The following is a 19,130-nucleotide window of genomic DNA, read 5'->3' as shown; positions in this document are numbered from 1 at the left end:
CAATTACTGAAGATGCATTATTACTTTTAGTTTGTAATATTTGGGGTTGTGTCAATCATGGTTATGAAACGGTAATTTTATAGTGTTAATGAATTTGGATATCCTTTAGAGTGTCTGATCTGGATCGTAGTTATTACCTAGTGAGGCGTGCTTAGATTCTCACTATGTTGTGAATTGTATGGTAACGTTGGTAGTCAGACAAAGATTCATGATAGGTTTAAATTCTAATTGTGATGTATGTCAGGTATTCGCTTTACGGAGAAAAGTAGTTAAAGTTTTTTTTTTACTATTCAGTTCAAGGTGGTCTTGCAAGTATTGGTGACGTGATTCCCAATAAGGTGCAGCGTAAGGTCATAATGAATCATTAAGTAAATGAGTGCCAGGGAATGTTATCATTCATTCCTTTCTTGTCCTTCTTCAGATGGTGTACCCAGCGCTGTTCTCTTTCATACAAGATTTGTTCTGCGTTTTGGTTTTTGATAGTTATAGTCTCCAGAACTACCCAGTCCATCTCATCTACCGAGTGGTTCTTCTCTAAGAAATGTCTGGTCATTTGCATCGTAGCTTTCTTGCATGAGATATCACTCCTGTGTTAAATTATCCATTGTTTCACCTTGCGGCAGGTCATCCCTATATATTTTAACTTACAAGGGCAGACAATCATGCATACTACATGTGTAGTATTACAGTTGGTGTGGCTGCACAACTCCCATTTGAAATTTGGTGACAGTGGGAGGTTCTTGGTTATTTTTGTTAATTTACAGACAACACCCAGACTATACACCCAGACAGGATGTCCAAGACACGCCCTTTCATTTTGTTAACAAACTTTTGTAAAAACGTCCTTTGATAACATTTATGATGACATTGATCCCGATGAGAACCCACTCTATCCTTAACTGCCTCAAGCACCACTTCTATTTTTATACATTATATAATTTATTTTGTGTAGCTTTTACCTTTTTCTTTGACCCTTTGGCCATTTGTGGTTTGTGCACAGTACGTTAATACACTTCCAAAACTTGTTATCCAGCATTACACTAGTCACCATGTCTAGAAAGTCGATATACATGAATTACTGTGATTCTAGAATGTATTAACTCAAGTACGACACAGAGAATGTGACTACCATGAATCAGTCTTTTCCTTTCAGATAAATTATCTATAAACTGAAGTGGTAATCGCACAACTTAGCCCCTTAAGAGCCAACAATTTACTCTAAAGCACCTTGGTCCTGACGAAAGCCTCTAGAGACGCCAGAAGGCTGAAACATGTTGACCTGACCTACCTCACTAGTGCGGAAGGCTGGTAACTAGGCCTTAGCACGCACACCACTGTTTTTACTTCTCTATACCTAAGCTCAATAGAATAAAATCCTCAGAGACTAGGTATAAGAATTTTTAAACTACACTCATCTGAGCACCAACTCACCCGTCATTTTTAATCCCTGACCACTACTGTCAGTCCAGTCGGTCTTCCTCCATGTGGAGGCCAGCATACTAGACAAAGGAAAAGACCCAATGATAATGCAGCTGCGACACTAAAACAGCGGAGAATCAAGATATATCGCTTGATACCAGTGTTCGCATATGAGGGTTTTTTACTGTCATGAACCCCCACACGTTATCATAGACCCTGGAAACACAGGACAAGTGGTTCTGAAAAGGACATGAGTCATTTTGTTTATAGATTTGTGTATGGTTTGAGACCTGAGATTAGCGAGATGATTAAGCAGCATATGTTATGCTGGCAAGATAAGCCTGTCGATGATGTGCTGCGATATGCAAAGTACTGCAGTGACGACATTGATGCCCGACAGCGTAAGCTTAAAGAGAAGGCAATGTGGGCACAAATAAAGGTTGCAGAACAACAAGAAGCTCAGATGAATAATCAGTCCAGTGGAACAGGGCAAGCAAGGTCAAAGCACCATATTGGCAAATGGAAAGGTCAGATAAGAATAGAAGAAGCCAAAAAGAAATGGCCATGTCATAATTGCGGAAAGTTAGGACATTGGAAAACCGAGTGTAAATTGCCATCAAAGGTTAACCATGAAAATCAACTGTTGAATCCACAGGTGCAGAATGAGGTGAGTTGCCAACAGCCGCAACAGCAGCAGTTAGTTACTCAACAGTGTCAGGTGCTGAAACCACCTCTCCTTCAGAGCGTAAATCCTCAGAGGTACAGTGCAGAGACAGGATTCTACGACGGAGAGCAGGTAACAAAATTGCCGCATGCAGCTGCTGTCTCACAGTACTGGTTACAGCAAGACAGTAATGAGTCGGATTAAAGTTATTGACGGTGCCTAGGAAAAGAAGAAGAGTGCGTGATTGGCGCAACTCTAGAGGTAGATCAGTCAGGTCCATTTGTGGATGGTAAGGTGAATGATTTGAATATTACATTCCTTGTGGATACTGGTGCTACCCGTTCTACTGTTAGATCAGTGGAAATTCCAAACCTTACTCTCTCAGGTGAAACAATCCAAGTTGTAGGTGTTTCAAATAGACAAATTAAGGCTCCTCTTACGAAACCTGTAGAGGTAGAAATTGGTCCATTTAAAAACATGCATCGCTTTAAAGTGTGTGATTCTAGTCCTGTAAACCTACTAGGACGAGATCTACTTCGTGAAATGAATTGTACCATCTACTGTTCTCCCGATGGCATTGCATTCCAAATGCCAGATGAAGATGTCCTATATAAATTGACAATGGCTGAACTAGAATCAGTAGCAAATGACATGTTTCCTGTGTTTGATGCAGAGAAAATCCCATATGAACTAAAAGGAATGGGGAGGTCTGATTTATGGGATTTCACAGGAGACGACATTGATCTAATGAGAGACATCGATCAAAGGTTGCTGTAAAAGAAGGAACAAATTTCCCTAATAACCCGCAGTATAAGCTGACATCAGAAATTATTGTAGGAATAACACCTGTAATTGATATGATGTTCAAACAAGGATTACTGAGAGAAATAATGAGCAGTCCATGTAACTCTTCTATAATGGGATTAAAGAAGCCTAACCGAACCTATATAATAGTGCAGGATTTGCAGAAGGTGAACAAAATCGCTGTCCCTTGTTGTCCCATCGTGCCAAACCCTGCTGTAATTCTGCATCAAATCCCTCATGATGCAGAGTGGTACACGGTCATTGATGTATGCCATGCATTCTTTTCCATTCCATTACATCCTGAAAGCCATCCATTATTTTCGTTCAGGTTTGGAGAGCCTATTCTGGCATGTTGCCAAATTCCACAAGGGTATTCTGAAAGCCCTACCATTTTTAATCAGATTCTGAAAAGATTGTTAGAAAGTCTGAAAATGCCAGAAAATCTGTTTTGGTTCAATATATCGATGAGCTAGTGGTGGCATCAAAGACCAGAGAAGCATGTGTTACCCACACAATTGCTTTACTGAATCATTTGGCAGAAGGAGGACATAAAGTGTCAGTACACTAAAAACTTTAAACATAGGGTCCTAGGGAAATATTTAAAGACCAGGTAGTGTTCAATCCCCACTCTATCACTGAACAACAAACCAAGAACCTACCGGTCTACCAAACAAGAGAAAATGGATGAGACCTCTAGAGGCCTAGGCCATCGAAGAAGGAGAGACAATAAGTGCAAGAAAATCCCATAAGCCCACTTGAGTGGCTACTCTTCGTCATCTGGGATTGATGGTAGGTTGCCCAATATGTGCAACCTGCCAAATGCAGTATCAAAACTTAGCTAGTTCTGCACCACAGTGATCGGTGCAACCACTCGCTAGTCTTGATGTGAGGTGCTGATGGTTTGCAGTGCAAAAAAGTGAAAATGATACAGTGAAAGATAAAATTGACTACTGGGATAACTTATGAAACTTTAATAAACATGATCACAGTTTCAAGCTTAAAACAAGCATTGGAAATGCAATAGGTCTCGCATTAGGAAAGTTTGAGCTATTGGTCTTATAAATGATTTTTTTATAATTTATGTGTTGTTTTTTAAAATAGCTAAGTTAATAGCTTTGTCATTTACAATGCCAATAGTTATAACTTTCGCAAATGTGACACCTATAGCATTTGTAATGCAACATGTTTTGTATTTACGTGACTTAGATGTATTGATAATACAATTAACAATGGCTTTTAATTTTTTTAAATAATTAATATTTAAATAATTTATTTAATTTGTAATGTCAATAGCTTAAACTTTTGTAATGTGATGATGTGGTGATGCAGAGTGATGCAGAGTGTAAAAAGAGGGAGAGGGTAAAAAGGGGGAGAGGATAAAAAGGGGGAGAGAGAGGGGGAGACAGGAGAGAGAGGGGGGAGAGGGTAAAAAGGGGGAGAGGGTAAAAAGGGGGAGAGAGAGGGGGAGAGAGGAGAGAGAGGGGGAGAGAGGAGAGAGAGGGGGAGAGAGGAGAGAGAGAGGGGGAGAGAGAGAGAGAGAGGGGAGAGAGGAGAGAGAGAGGGGAGAGAGGAGAGAGAGAGAGGGGAGAGAGGAGAGAGAGAGGGGGAGACGGGGAGAGAGAGAGGGGGAGACGGGGAGAGAGAGAAGTGAGGGAAAGGGCGAGAGGGAGGGTAAGAAGAGAGGGGGAGGACGAGAGCGAAGGACGGAGGGGAGAGAGAGGGGAGGGAGGGAGAGAGAGGAGAGCAAGCAGAGGGGAGATGGGGAGGGGGAAAAAAAGGAGAGCAGGGGAAGGTAAAGAGAGGGAGAGAGGAGAGAGAGGGGGAGAGAGGAGAGAGAGAGAAGGAGAGGGTGAGAGGAGAGAGGAAAGTGAGGGAAAGGGAGAGAGGTAGACGGAAAGAGGGAGAGTGAGAGAGTGAGGGGAGATTGAGAGGCATTAGAAACAAGGGGCGACAGAAAATATTTATACCGGCGAACCTAAATGTAGCACAGCACTATGACATTTTTATTATATACAGAGGGGTACTTATTTTGTACCAATCACTGACCAATGTTAATGTAAGGGTTGTAGATGGTGGGTTGCGCATGCCTTGTTTTCATTTCCATTATAATGACAATAATCCTTTCTTTGACCCTGTGCTCAATCAACGTGGACTGTATTATAGTGAATACGAGGGGCTTAGATAAAGAAATAGGAGAGGCGGGGAGGAAGGGAAACTGGGGTAAGGAACAGCCGAAGGAGGAGAACAAGACGGAGGGCATTGCTGTAGGGAGGGGGGGAGGAGAAATGCGACACAGCGGGCAGGGGAGGGGGCGGAGCGGGGAGAGCGGCGATGAGGGTGTGAAGGTCTCACATGAGGGGGCGTGGTATCTTAAGTCGTGTTGCTTTGGGAGTCAAGATTTTAAAAAAGTGCCATACTGAAAGAAAGGCGTGCGCCGCCTTGTTGAAAGTGAAAGGTGCTGAAAATAAACATATGCAGCGGCACTACTGCTGAAGCACAAGTGCGGAGTTGGTTAAAAAACTATGAGTAATGGAAATTTAAGGGAGCCTGCTGTGAGGAAAAAAATCCTTGCCCGCTATTGTTTGTATGCGCTGTGCTTTGCTCAAACATGAAGCACGACGCCCAGGCGATGAGGAGTGTGTAGTATTCTCTTTATATCTATCTTAGGTTGGTTCCATGGAACCTAGAATGCTTAGGTGATGAGTATTCTTATGTATTCAGTTACTGCCTGGTAGCTGATGGTGAGGGTGTTAAGAATAAACCTTACTTGCTTCAACTTCATATTTCTATGTGTATTTACAACTTTTCATTGGCGACGAGGACGGGATGCATTGAAAGGAAAGAGGAAGAACACCCTAACATCAAGCTAAGTATTTGGACTTGCTTTTTGAGCTTTAACAAAATGTCTTTTTTGTCATTCTGGGAAGTTGGAGTGAAAATCGATTTTTATAAATCTACATAAGGAGTTTGAGTATCACGAAGTGCTTAATTGACATTATTACTTAATTTGAGCTTCCACAGCGGCAATAAATTTGAATGAGGGAAAAAGGGTTTCCCCAGCGGTAGTTGGTTAATTCAGAGGAAGTGTTCTGAAAGATATACGAAGGATTATTTAAAATATGTAGTGGAAAATAATTATATTCCTTCTCCATCGGCTGTATGATACATAAGAGAAGTTTGTAATTTAAATTTCTTTCATATTTCTGAGTTTCACATTTAAATTGAATTACGACTTGTCCAGCGGCAGTTTGAAAGATCTGGTTGAGAAGGAATGGAAGTGTAGCTGTGAAATTACAGCTCTTTACTAAAGAAAGAAATTCTGTGGAGTTGAAAGCCCAAGAGACTTTGTTTTCTGTTACTGTTTTCTCCCTTGGCTGGACGGCAATTCTGTGGGACGGGCTCCTTCTTCGTCGGCGTTCTTGTCAGAGTGATGACGTCGTAGAATGAGGAATGGGAGTTGGCGAAGGGCACGCGTAAATCATCGAGAGAACTCGAGCGGCTGTGCGTTCTCAAGCGCGAGTTCAAAGGGCACGCATCTCTCATTATTAGAGCTAGAGCGGCAGTTTTTCTTAAAGCTGAAGATATAAGTCTAGGTTATGTATATTGGCGTAATATTTAACAACTGACTAAGGAAGATAAGAATTTTATTCTAGTTTAAAGGCACTTAAAAGGGAAAAGTTATTTGACATTTTTACGCTGTGCTTTTAATTTTTATCTGTTTAAATTTTAAGAATGCAGAACGTAACAACTCCTCCGTTTTTCTTGAGTGATCCTGGTGAGCCTAGAGTAAAATGGAGCAAATGGAAAAAGATTTTTGCGCACTATGCAAGAGTTTGTGGCGCAAACTTAAGTGCGGAAAGAAAATACTCTTTATTAATGCATTGTCTTGGTGGGGAAGGGCAGGAGGTTCTAGAAAATTTGCCTGCTTTGTCTCATCAGGAACAGAGGGGTTTGGATGAATATGAGGTTTGTTTGTTACAACTTGACAAACATTACTTACCTCGTGTAAGTACCATAATGGAAAGATATCATTTTGGAAGAAGGGAGCAAGGTAAAGAGGAGTCAGTTGAGGAATATCTAACTGTTTTGAGAAAATTATCTTCTACTTGCAAGTTTGGTCCTGCCAACGAGGAACGTTTGAGGGATCAGCTAGTGTTGAAATGTAGAGAAGATAAAATTAGAGAAGAATTATGGCTCAAAGATGAGCCACCTCTTGAGGAAGTTTTAAGTATAGCCAAGAGGGTTGAACACATGATCAAATGTGTTGATGAATTAAAACACGACAAAGGGAAGTCTGAGGAAAAGGTAGAAAAATTAGAGGTGAAGGAGGATGTTTCACAGGTTAAGGAGGTGAAAGAAAGCAAGGCCTCGGTAAATGAGAAAGGTAAAGAGGAGGCTTCTTCGTCAGCTGTAACTTGTTATAGATGTGGAAAAGCTGGTCATAAGGCGAACTCGAGGTTCTGTCCTGCGATGAGCTTTCTCTGTCATGGGTGTGGGAAAAAGGGGCATTTTGTAAAGTTTTGTAAATCTAAGGAAAAAAATTTGTAACTAAAGAAATAAAAGAAATTATATGTCAAGTGAAGGATAAAGAAGAAAAGGATTATCCAACTGATTTGGTTAAGATCGAAGGAATTGAACTGGAAATTAAATTTGACTCTTGTGCACGCATAGCAATTGTTTCTAAAGAGTTTTATGAGAAGTGTTTAAAGGAAAGAAACAAATGAACCAAAATGGATGTATGTGCAGGAGGATACGGTGGTGCACCTATAAGCATGATGGGATATTTCAATGCTTCCATTGAATTCAGGGAAAGAATTATTGTTGGGAAGGTTTACGTTTCCAAAGTTGGTGATTGTTTAATTGGGTGGCCACATCAACGAATGTTGGGAGTCATACTTAATCCAAATGCTAATCCTCAGATCCAAATTCAGGAGGTTGTATCAAAAGATAACTCTTTTATGGAGGAGTTTCCCAAACTCTTTCAATCTGTTTTGGGTTGCCTTAAAGGCTATAAACATTGTATAAAGTTAAGGAAGGATGCTCTTCCTGTGGTTGCTAAGGTTAGGAGGATTCCAATAGCAATCCAGGAAAAAGTTCAACAGGAATTGAGAAAATTACAGGAGCAGGATATAATTACTTCCGTTGAGGCAACTGAATGGTTGGCTCCTATTGTTGTCGCCAACAAACCCAATGGCGAAATAAGATTATGTTGTGATTTGAGGTCACTCAATAAGGAAGTTGTAGTGGATACATTTCCTTTGCCCAATATTGATGAATGGTTATCATCTTTAGGTGATGCTAAGAATTTTACAACGCTTGATTTAACTCACGCTTATCATCAAATTGAATTGACGCAGGATTCGCAAGATCTTACGGCATTTATCACTCCGATGGGTGCTTTCAAGTATAAGAGGATGCCGTTTGGTCTTGTGTCTGCTGCGTCGGTTTTTCAACGTGTTATGGCATCCATTTTGAAGGGTATAAAAAAAGTGAAATGCTATCAGGATGATTTGTTGATTTATGGTGTGAATCAAGAGGAGCATGATAGAATTTTAAGGACGGTTCTAAAAAGGTTAGAAGATGCTGGTTTGACCTTAAAATTTGAAAAATTTAAATTTTCAGTCTCTGAGGTGAATTACTTAGGTCATTCTATATCTGCGGTTGGTATTTCACCAAAGAAAGAGCTGGTTGATACTATAAGAAACCTTGTATCACCAAATAATAAGGAGGAGGTTGTTTCTTTTCTTGGAATGCTGGAATACTATGGAAAGTTCATCAGAAATGTAGCTAGTAAATCTGGGGGATTGAGAGATCTTTTGGGGAAAAACAAGGAATTTAAGTGGTCGGATGTATGTCAAAGTGAGTTTGAGGACATCAAGAGAGATTTAGTTGCCGCTCCTGATTTGCAAGCATTTGTTCCTTTTGAAGAGACTTATGTTATCACTGATGCCAGTTCAAAGGGTTTGGGGGCAATTTTAAAACAAAGAAGGAATGGACAGGAGAAGCTTATTGCCTGTGCTTCAAGGAGTTTGAGAGGTGCGGAACTGAACTATTCGGTCATTGAGAAAGAAGCTTTGGCCATATTCTGGGCTTTAAATAAGTTCAGGAATTTTCTGTGGGGTCAGAAGTTTAAAGTTTGTTCTGATCATAAACCACTAAGGGAGATTTTCATGGTGAAAGGTGTGGATAATGTTTCTTCAAGGATCAGAAGATGGGTGATTGGTCTTCAAGAATTCTGCTTTGAAATTGATTATATACCTGGTGTGGAGAATGTATCTGCAGATTGTCTTTCACGTCTTGTTGATGATTCTCATGAAGTTGTTCATGAGGAAATGGTTTGTGAAAGTGAAGTAAATGTTTGTGAAATTACCTCTGGTGTTATACTTGAAGAAGAATGGTTGGAGGAGTGCAGTAAAGATTGTGAGATTAATGGTGTGATTGCTTCTGTAACGAGCACTACTGATTTTAAAAAGGGTTTGTCTGAAGTGTGGCATTTGATCAAGAATGAGTGGTCTGTGGAGAATGGTGTTCTTTTAAGGGGTTCTAAGTTAATTCCTCTGAGTTCTTTGAGGAAAAGGTTGATTGAAGAGGCTCATCAAGGACATATGGGCATTGTAAAAACAAAGGAAAGGATTCGTTGTTCTTTTTGGTGGCCAGGGATGGATTTGGAAATTGAAAGGGAGGTGAGGGAATGTTTGCATTGTAAAGTAAGTGATAAAGTTTTAGTATCTCGTACTGCTCCCATGATCTGTCGTGATCTCCCATGTGGACCTTAGGAGGACATTGCTATTGATATTGTGGGTCCACTCTCAGGTGAGCATCGAACTCCTTATTTGATAGTTGTGATTGATCTCTATTCAAGGTGGGTTGAGATCTCTTCTGTTTCTGAGGTAACCTCTTCATCGGTCATTGATTTTCTTAAGGAAATTTTTAAAAGAGAGGGTTTTCCAAAATCTCTGTTGTCAGAGAATGGTCCTCAGTTTTGCTCTGGTATGATGTCTGATTTTTTGTTGTCTTGTGGCATTAAACATAAAAGATCTTCTGTCTATCACCCAGAGACGAATGGGACCGTGGAAAGGTTTAATAGGGTGATAAAGGAGAACATTCAGCTTTCAAGGGTGAATGCGTTAGATTGGAAGGTGGAATTGCAGAAGTGTATTCTGGCGCATAGGTTTTCACCACAGATGTCAACCATGAAAACTCCATTTGAGCTGTTTAAAGGAAGAACTCCCAATACTAGTTTGAGTCCGGCATGGATGTTCTGGGGAAAAGGAGTAAAGGATAATGGTATTGGTGAATGGAGACAGAGAGAGATAGAACTACGTCTGAAAAATAAGAGGTGTTTTAATGAAAGGAAAAGGGTACAAGAAGGGAGAGTTGAAGTTGGGGATGAAGTAAAGGTCAGGGCTCCCATAGGTTCTTTGTCCTGGTCCAAATACTCTTGTCCCATGAAGGTTATCAAATGTTTTAATAATTCTGTGAAGTTGGAAAATGGTAAGATATGGAATATAAATCGTGTTGCAATAGTTAAAAAATGCAATGCTGATACGGATACTCGTGCACGTCAAACCATCTCTTCTAAGGGCACAGTGGTGCCTCCAAGTAGATTAAGTTCACGTGTTAGGAAAGTACCAACTTACCTCAGTGATTACACCACTTGAAAATTCTCTTTACTTTCTTGTGGTGATTTCTTTTCCTGTATTTTGTAATAGGTTGTAATTTTGATGCCTGCTTCATATGTTGTTTCATTTGTATTATTTCTGCAAGTTTCATCTTATTATAAGAAAGAGGATGTGTAGTATTCTCTTTATATCTATCTTAGGTTGGTTCCATGGAACCTAGAATGCTTAGGTGATGAGTATTCTTATGTGTTCAGTTACTGCCTGGTAGCTGATGGTGAGGGTGTTAAGAATAAACCTTACTTGCTTCAACTTCATATTTCTATGTGTATTTACAACTTTTCAGAGTGCACGACCCCAGAGCCTAACCCTGCTTGGTGTACATTTAAGAACTCCGTTTGGTCTCTCATGAAGGGGAGTGGGATCTTAAGTTGCGTCGCTGCGGGAGGCTAGATAAAAAAACAAGTTAAACAAGTTTTAAGAGGAGACGCGGCCGTGAAACTGAAAGTACGGCCGACCGGCCGTGAATAATTAGGGGGTGAGAAATGCGCTGGGAGGGCTGCCTTTGATGTGGTAATGCGAGGCAGGCAGGCTGGCGGCTGGTGGCATTGTGCACGCGCTTTTTAGGGCTTGCGCTTGCGCAATGACCTAAAAAGCACATGCACTGCAAGAAATCGCCAGTGGAATCGCCAGTTAGGTAAACTCTCGATAAGCCCCTATATATCTCGCTCCCGCTCAATGCGCTTGCGCATTGAGATAGGTCGGTCGACCTAAACAGTACGCTGACAGTTTGAAAAAATAACTGTCAAAATGCGATGGAAAAGAAGTCTACATGTTTCAGCCGCTAGGCTTTCGTCAGGACCAATCTAGCACTACTGCAAAAATTGATAGTGCAATCAAACACAAAACAAAAAACTGGTTTGGTATGATACAACCTACCAGTATCCAGTAGCTCCCATCAGGTAAGCCTACCTTGCAGAAACATACAAAATCCTTCCTAAAGAAGCAACAATAAAGAACCGTCATATATATCGTCAAAATCAAATCTCATCACTTCTTCCTTGATCCAGGCTATCCATGAATCTCATTGACCATACTCTATCATGTTACATACACTGGCAGACATGTCCAGCCAACCACTTTTAAGTATACAGACAACTTTGAAAAAATAATAAACGCACTTACCCAAATCTATGTGGGAGTACTCCTCACCTCTCCCCTACTGCTCAGGGGATGAGGCCCGCTCTAAAACACGTAAATGTAACGGATCACACTAAAAAATAATTATCTCTGTGGATCATTTCCTAATAAAACCTAGACACTTCCCAAGCAAAGACTTCAAACAGGAATATCCCTGTAAGTTATTTACACATAAAATACCTAATACCAAAATACTCCTACGATGTAACGTTCATAATCTAAGTATATAGACCAGATCGATTGGCATATTATTACACCCCTACAGGTCCAACTAATCAGTCAATACTCATGAGAGAAATAGTCTAGTGAACCATGAATCAGGCTTTTTAAAAATGCCATGTATATTATGCTGTCAAATATACTATGTTCCTAAGAAGGGGGTGAAAGTAAGATAAAAATGTACCCCCTCTAAAATTGTTTCAAACTTGATATACGATAATATGTAGATCAAGTAAAGGGGTAGACAGTATAGTTCACTAAAAAGGATCCCCCAAAGAAACAAGCCGGTTGTGGCATTGGGATGTCAGTTATAAGCCTAAGTCAGAACGAGAGCAGATCTTAGGCAGTTGGCAGGTTTCTACGAGGGAAAAGCCGATACAAGGTAGCGGCCGCAGGCTCATCCGAATCTGATGATAGACGGTAGAGCACTGTGAAAAACTATGGTAGAGCAATGTGAAAAACCACTGGGGCTTGTACACCAAACAAAACCAGATGTCGCTTACCTATCCGTCGGTACCCCGGGAGAAAACTGAGCTGAGGGGGAGGTAAAGGCGACATCTCTTAGGCGGTTACAAATAGTCCCAAAAAGTAGACTTCATTGAAATTGGAGGTGGAAAACGGAAGTAATCTCACCCGAACTCCACGTCAGGAAAGCGGAAGGAGACACCGAGAACAAGAATCACTGCGCATGCGTATGGTGCGTGATCTGTCTCGCGGTATCTTCTTCCCAATGTGTCATGGAATATGTAGTTTGCATCCCAACTGGAATCGCCAAAAAGTGTGTTGGGCAATGTTGCAAAACTTAGATGTTCTGCCAAGTACTTGAGCCATTGAATTGCTAGTTGATAATGTAGACAATGTGTATTTCATCAGCATTCACTCATCAGAAGATTTTTAATGACAAAACATATTGTCGTGTTTTGGCAGCTCCTGAGTTAGCATTTAGCTCAGCTACACAATTTTTTCTATTAACTTGACTAAAGTATACGGGGGCCATTTTGAATCCTTTTGGCCTCCATTTTGTATGAACATGCTGCCTCTTGGTCAGCATGCCCTTTCGTCCTTTCTCGATACCCATGATCGTCTATTTTGCCCGGCAACAGGCTATTTTTAGTACTGGTCAAGCGCACATGCACACTATACATCGACTGGTCATTCTTTAGGAATGTTGGCTCAAACTGACCAGTACTACCGAACTCCTCCCACATGCTGGCTGTGGTCCAAAAATGCCCTTATATGTACCTAAAGATGTAACTTGTAAACGCCTACCTTTTATTGTCATTAAACTGTATAAAAGGGGTCGCGCACCGATGTTCGGCGTGCTACTTCTTGCATTGCCGAAGGGTGCTGTAGGAATGTACCACCACCCCATGGGGTCTTAATAAACTTGTCTTTTGCATTTTCCAGTGTCCGTGCCAACTTCTATACTACGGTGTTCGAGAGTTTAGCAGAGTATGTAGGCCTGATTGAACCCAACACCACAATTGGCGACCACGAAGGGACTCATCGGCGACTCGGATGCCCGACGGAGGGGTCACGACGAAGGTTCGGAAACTCGCCATGGAAGCGATCGCTGCCATTGAGTGACCCGAGTCCCGGCACCCACGGTGTTTCTTCCTTCCCTTCCGATCTGACCTTCCAGGTGGCGCCGGTCCTCGACTGAGATTCTGATCTTGGATTGTCGTGTAATGCTGTTTGGCTGATTCGGTTAAAGAACTTGGCAGTTGGACCTTGGACGTTTGAAGATACTTGGTAAGCTTATGATTGGTAAGGTAGTCTACTGACACTTACTGTGGCTTTTTGAATTTGAATTTGAATTTGTTTGAGTTAGCTAACGTTTGGATCTATGAATTGATTTATATGTGGAGTGCACCTCACATAGGCAGGCATGCAGGGATATTTCTCTAATCTTGTTATGTTTGAACGGCACACCGTGTAAGAATCACATTAAGTGCCATTTTATGTAATATCACGTTTCCGTGATATTTTAGGACATGCCTGTTCTCAGCACGCTCCGAGGAATGTGCTGTTTAGGAAACGGTACCAGTTATCGATTAAATGAATCACAGCCGGCTCCCCGAGAGGGGACCCCTAATCGTGAGATGTATGTAAAATTTGGCATTCCGCCAATAATGTACAGCACATTATGGCACAAATATAGTAAAGCCGATCGTGAATTACAGTGGCCACTACATAGGTCATTTGATTTACGAAAGGTTCAATATGTGGAGCAGTGTTTGTTTCAGCGCAGGTCTAGACAGGATATGTTTGATTGTGTGCGTATGTGGGAGAAAGAGGTGCGTGAACGAATGAAGCGTGAGGAAGCCTTGGCGGATAAGGTACAGCGAAGGGCTGCACGTGATAAAGCTTTACAGCTACAGGAGAAGGAGTTACAGGAACAGAAAGAGAGGGAGACTCGAGAACGTAATTTACAGGTTAATGGAAAGTTCCCTATCAGGTGTCCTCTTTATCCGTTCCTTACTAATGAAACAGATGATTTTTCATTACTAGATCGTTGTCCGCCTCCGTACGTCGCACCTACGGCTCCGAACGAGGAATCAGATGAGGAGGCTCAGAATACGCAGCGTACAAGGTTATCTTCGGATCGGACTGCGGAATTACGTTCGTTTGCACGAAAGTTAAATGTTAATGCCGCAACTGTTTCTGACATTAGTAAGCAAATGGAACAATGGTCTGATAAGGAGCGGTTGTATTTCTTAGATCATTTTGGAGATGAGGTTGTTGAACGATTTAGAAAGTATTCTTCTGAGTTAGAACCTAAGGATATATCAAAGGGTCGCGATAACCTTCGTAAAGGTCTTTTTATTCTTTCAGATGCGGATGAATTTTTCAAACGCTTGGTTCAGCTACGGAATGAGGCGACACGGCTACGGGAGGTGCAAACGACATCGGGTTCGCCTGCGCCTCGATCAACGGAGATATCCAAAGAATGCTCTATCTTTGGAACAGATAAGAATGCTGCAATTCATGTTAGACCTATGCGAGAAGCTGCGCCTTTATATGTCCCTCATAAAGGGGATGGCACAGATGATGATAAAACATCTAAAGATGCGAAGGGTTATTTTATATACAATTGGGTTTATACGCCTTGGAATAGAGCAGACGTTATGGCACTTAAGACTGCTTTGCCTGATCCCCGTAAGAATCCAGCGGCTTTCTATGAAAGTGTTGAAAGCGCAATTTCCTCGTGTATTATGACGTTAGTTGATATTGATCTGTTCTTTGGGCTAATATTGCCCCCTGATATGTGGCGAATGATTCGTAAATTTGATGATCAAACGGCTCTTGGGGCAAGTTGGAAGGATATAGTTCAAGCTGATTTAGATAGAGAACTAGCATGTAAGCCTTGTCAATTAATATTGGACCTCCCGGGGGCTATACTAAACAAATTAAAAACGCTTGTTCCCGCTAAGAAAATTGATTGGACCATGTTAGCCTCTTGTAAGCAGAAATCGGATGAATCGGTTTCTGATTTCTTTTCTCGCTTTGAGGAAGCGTTCCATGATTACAGTGGGAAATCATTAACAGAAGATACAGGCAGACATTTATTTGTTGATAAGTATGTGGCTAATCTCTTACCGGAGATTGCAAAACGATTAAAGGCGAGTGAAAGTTCATGGACCACGGCAACCCCTGCTTCTTTATTGACTATGGCTCAATACTATGAACGAGAGGAGGAGCTTTGCGCGCGCCCAAGATGGTCGCGTGAGCACAGGGCTCCCAGACCCTCACCGCCTCCACCGACTATCCTGTACTTTATCCTGTTTTGGACGACGGGTGCTTGTGGGCGAAGATGTGCTGATTCTTTATCTGTTCTCTGAACTTTATTTGGACTTCGGGGTCCAGAGCTACGGAACGCCACGTTTTTGGGCCTGCTCCATGGTGCCGCCCCGGGCTATCCTATCTTGGCCAGCCGTCTAGTAAGCGAACCACAACGGATTGCTAGTTTCGCCTGGGCTTGGCGATCACTTTCGGTTTCGATTCCTGTACAGAGACCAGCTTCACTTTGCCAGTTGCACGGCAAGCCCGAGGTGTTTTTGCTTTTTTGTCTCTTCGTCTCTGGGGCCGATCTATTGTGGCTTCCAGTTCTGAGACTGGCACCGGCTTCATCCCTCTTGGTCCTGCTCATACTACCGCAGTAACCATTTTCACCCGGCAACAGGCGACCCTCGGGGGTCCGGGATCCAAGATGGCCACCAAGCCGGAGAGTGAGAGACGCAAGACCAAAACGGGCATTCGAGGTAGTGCTTTGCAAACGAACATCATAGACTGGTACACCCTTACTAAGGGATCGCCGGGTGCAGCATCTAAACCCTCGACAGCTATTCCGGGGGACTCCTCGATTGAAGAAGATCTCTCGCTGCGAGATGTCATGGGTGCCATTTCCGAAATGAAGGCTTCTTTGGGACAACAATATGAGGCCTTGACTCTCAAATTAGATACTGTTTCGATAGACGTCAATTTGATCAGGACGGACCTGGCTAAGACGAACGAGAAGGTCAAGTCCCTGGATCTCAAGACCTCTAGTCTAATCACTGACGTCTCCGACTTACAAGCCGAAGTCGGGAACTTGCGGAAAGCTAATGATTATTTCTCTGGGCGTCTGGAGGATTTTGAAAGCCGTGCCAGGCGCAACAATATTCGCCTCATTGGGGTCCCGGAATCGTCGACTGCTGCCTCGACGGACTTATTGGTGGAAGACCTGGTGCTAAATCACTTGGCACCCAAGGGTCTCAGTAACTTTTTCACTGTCGAGCGTGCACATAGGGTCCCTGGTGGCAAGCCTAAAGTGGGTGCTAACCCGCGTCCCATCATTGCGAGGATCTTCAATTTCCGGGACAGAGACGCTATCCTGCAGGCTTCGAGACAGTCGGGTCCCATTGCCTTTGAGAACTCTACAGTCAGCTTCTATCCAGACTTTACACAACAGGTCCAGAAACAGAGGCTGGGGTTTCAAGGTGTCAAGAAGAGACTCAGGGAAAGGTCTATGAAGTGTGCCATGCTCTTCCCGGCCCGTCTGCGAGTGGTGCATAATGATCGCACTTTTTTCTTCGACCATCCTGGGGTCGTGAGTGACTGGCTTGACTCGCTGCCTGCGGATCATGATCGTTCTGAGGACTCTGGCAAATCGGATTGAGCGGAGGGTGGCCTAATGGACCAGGAGTAGATGTCGTCTTTGACCCCCGTTCACTTACAGTTAACTTTGATTTGTGCTAATGCCGTGACATTCATGTCTGCAAGTATTAGTCCATATGGGGGCGGGTGGGGGGTGGGCAGATCCTTTCTCCTCCTGGGTTTTCTTTTCGTAGACTAGTTGGGTGGTTGGGCGACAGGCACACTGCAAGTTTATGGGGCTTTTTGGTCTTCAGCAGGGGTGCGGGGTGAGGGGTGAAGTTGTCTGGGTACTGTTGGGGAAACGGGGTTGTTGGTTTGAGTTTTATTGTTATTTGCAAGGCGAAGGGCAGACGTACTCCTGTTTTTTGAAGTTGCCTCGGGTGTGGGGTGGGGGGGGGTTTGACTTCGGGGGTGGGGGGTAGGGGACTACGGGTGCTGTGTTGGAACGTCAATGGGTTGGGGGATGGGATTAAGAGGAGGGTGGTATTGCAACTGCTGAAACGCTTGTCTCCTGATGTTGTTTTACTGCAGGAGACACATCTGCTTGGCAACAAGTGCTATGCCCTGAACAGGCGTGGCTATCGCCTTGTGGCGCACTCGGGTTTCACTTCGGGATCCAGAGGGGCGGGCATTTTGGTTCGGACCTCCCTCCCCTTGGCCATTGATGATGTCATACTGGATGATAAGGGACGATACGCCGCCATTGTTGGGCGTTGGGAAGGGAAGGTTGTTATCCTGATTTCTGTATACGTGCCCCCGGGCCTCCAAGCTACCACATTCGCTGACTTGTCTGGACTTATCCTGGGTCTCCCCGAGGGTCTGCTTCTGGTTGGGGGAGATTTTAATGCGGTGGTCTCGGGGATGTGTGACCGTCATCCTCCTCGGGAACTGCCTAAGGCCCAGACTTGGTTGAGCGACTTTCTGGAAACGTTGGGGCTAACTGACTGCTGGCGTCTGCTCCACCCGGGGCAGTCGCAATATACCTTTCATTCTGGTGCTCATGGTAGATAAAAAAAAAAAAAATACTATGAACGACAGGAATTGGAAGAAAAGGAAAGTAGTGATAAGAAAGTGAAGGATTTGAAGACGAAGGTAATGCTGGCTCAGGTCCAGGCTACAAGGGGGAATAATAGGGGTAGACGAGGATCGTATAATAATGCGCCTCCTCCCCGTTCCGACATTTCTGAGGATCAGTGTGCATACTGTAAACAGTTTGGACATTGGATTTCGGATTGTCCGGTGCTGAGAGAACAGCGTAGTCAGCGTGGTCGAGGAAGTGGAAGGTCTAGGAATGGTTATGGAGGATCGAGAGGTGGAGCGAATGATCGTGGAAGCTATGAAGCAAGGGGTCGTGGTCAGACAAACTATAACACGTTTGATAACCGCAATCAATATCAGATAAATGAGGGTGGCTCTGCTGAGTCACGCGACGAGCGTCATGCGTAGGATTGCGTAGGATGGGGTGTGGAATCGGTTGAGGTACCAGTTGATCAAAGGGGTCCATATATAGAAGCACGTGTCTTGGGTTCCACTGATCAGTTTTTAGTTGATACAGGAGCTACTCGTAGCGCTTTGTCCAAAAACTTGGTTCCAAGGGCTCCCCTGTCTGGCGAAGTAATTACAGCTATAGGGTTCGATGGAACACCTACTTCTAGCCCACTCTCTCAACCTGTTACGTTTTATGTTGATAAATTTGCTGCCCCAGGTCCCTTTTTGCTGTCCCCAAACACACCAGATAACATTATGGGACTCGATATGTTGAAACACTTTCGAGCTACTATTCGCTGTGCTCCAGAAGGAGTGCGGGTTGTGTTGAATGAAAATTATCCAGAAATTGAGCAAGTGTGTTTTCTCCACGAATCTGAAGTACTAGCCTCCCTACCAAAAACGTTGTGGGCCACTTCTGATACTGATGTAGGTCAGATGATTATTCCTCCAGTACGTATTACTGTAAAGGAGGGAGTATCTCTGCCACGTGTCCCACAATATAAAATTTCAAGGGAAGGTGAAATTGCCCTGATACACATTGTGAATGATTTGATTACAGCAGGAGAAGTTGAGGAAGTCCC

The 19,130-nt window shown here is 43.1% G+C and overlaps 1 long non-coding RNA gene across 4 annotated transcripts in view; it reads left to right on the top strand.

The window, feature by feature from the left end:
- LOC144780855 (uncharacterized) overlaps window positions 1-19,130 on the top strand; it is an 800,768-nt gene that overhangs the window by 178,345 nt on the left and 603,293 nt on the right. The window contains exon 4 of one of the 4 annotated variants that reach the window (XR_013600815.1): window positions 2,075-2,215. The exons of the other annotated variants lie outside the window; for them this stretch is intronic. This is a non-coding gene — a long non-coding RNA (uncharacterized LOC144780855). The remainder of the gene's footprint in view (window positions 1-2,074; window positions 2,216-19,130) is intronic. 4 annotated transcript variants of the gene reach the window in all.

This window comes from Lissotriton helveticus, chromosome 9 (genome assembly GCF_964261635.1).
Source record: "Lissotriton helveticus chromosome 9, aLisHel1.1, whole genome shotgun sequence".
Taxonomy (NCBI): domain Eukaryota; kingdom Metazoa; phylum Chordata; class Amphibia; order Caudata; family Salamandridae; genus Lissotriton; species Lissotriton helveticus.
The sequence above is the reverse complement of the archived record's forward strand: the minus strand, read 5'-3'. Positions and strand labels throughout refer to the sequence as shown.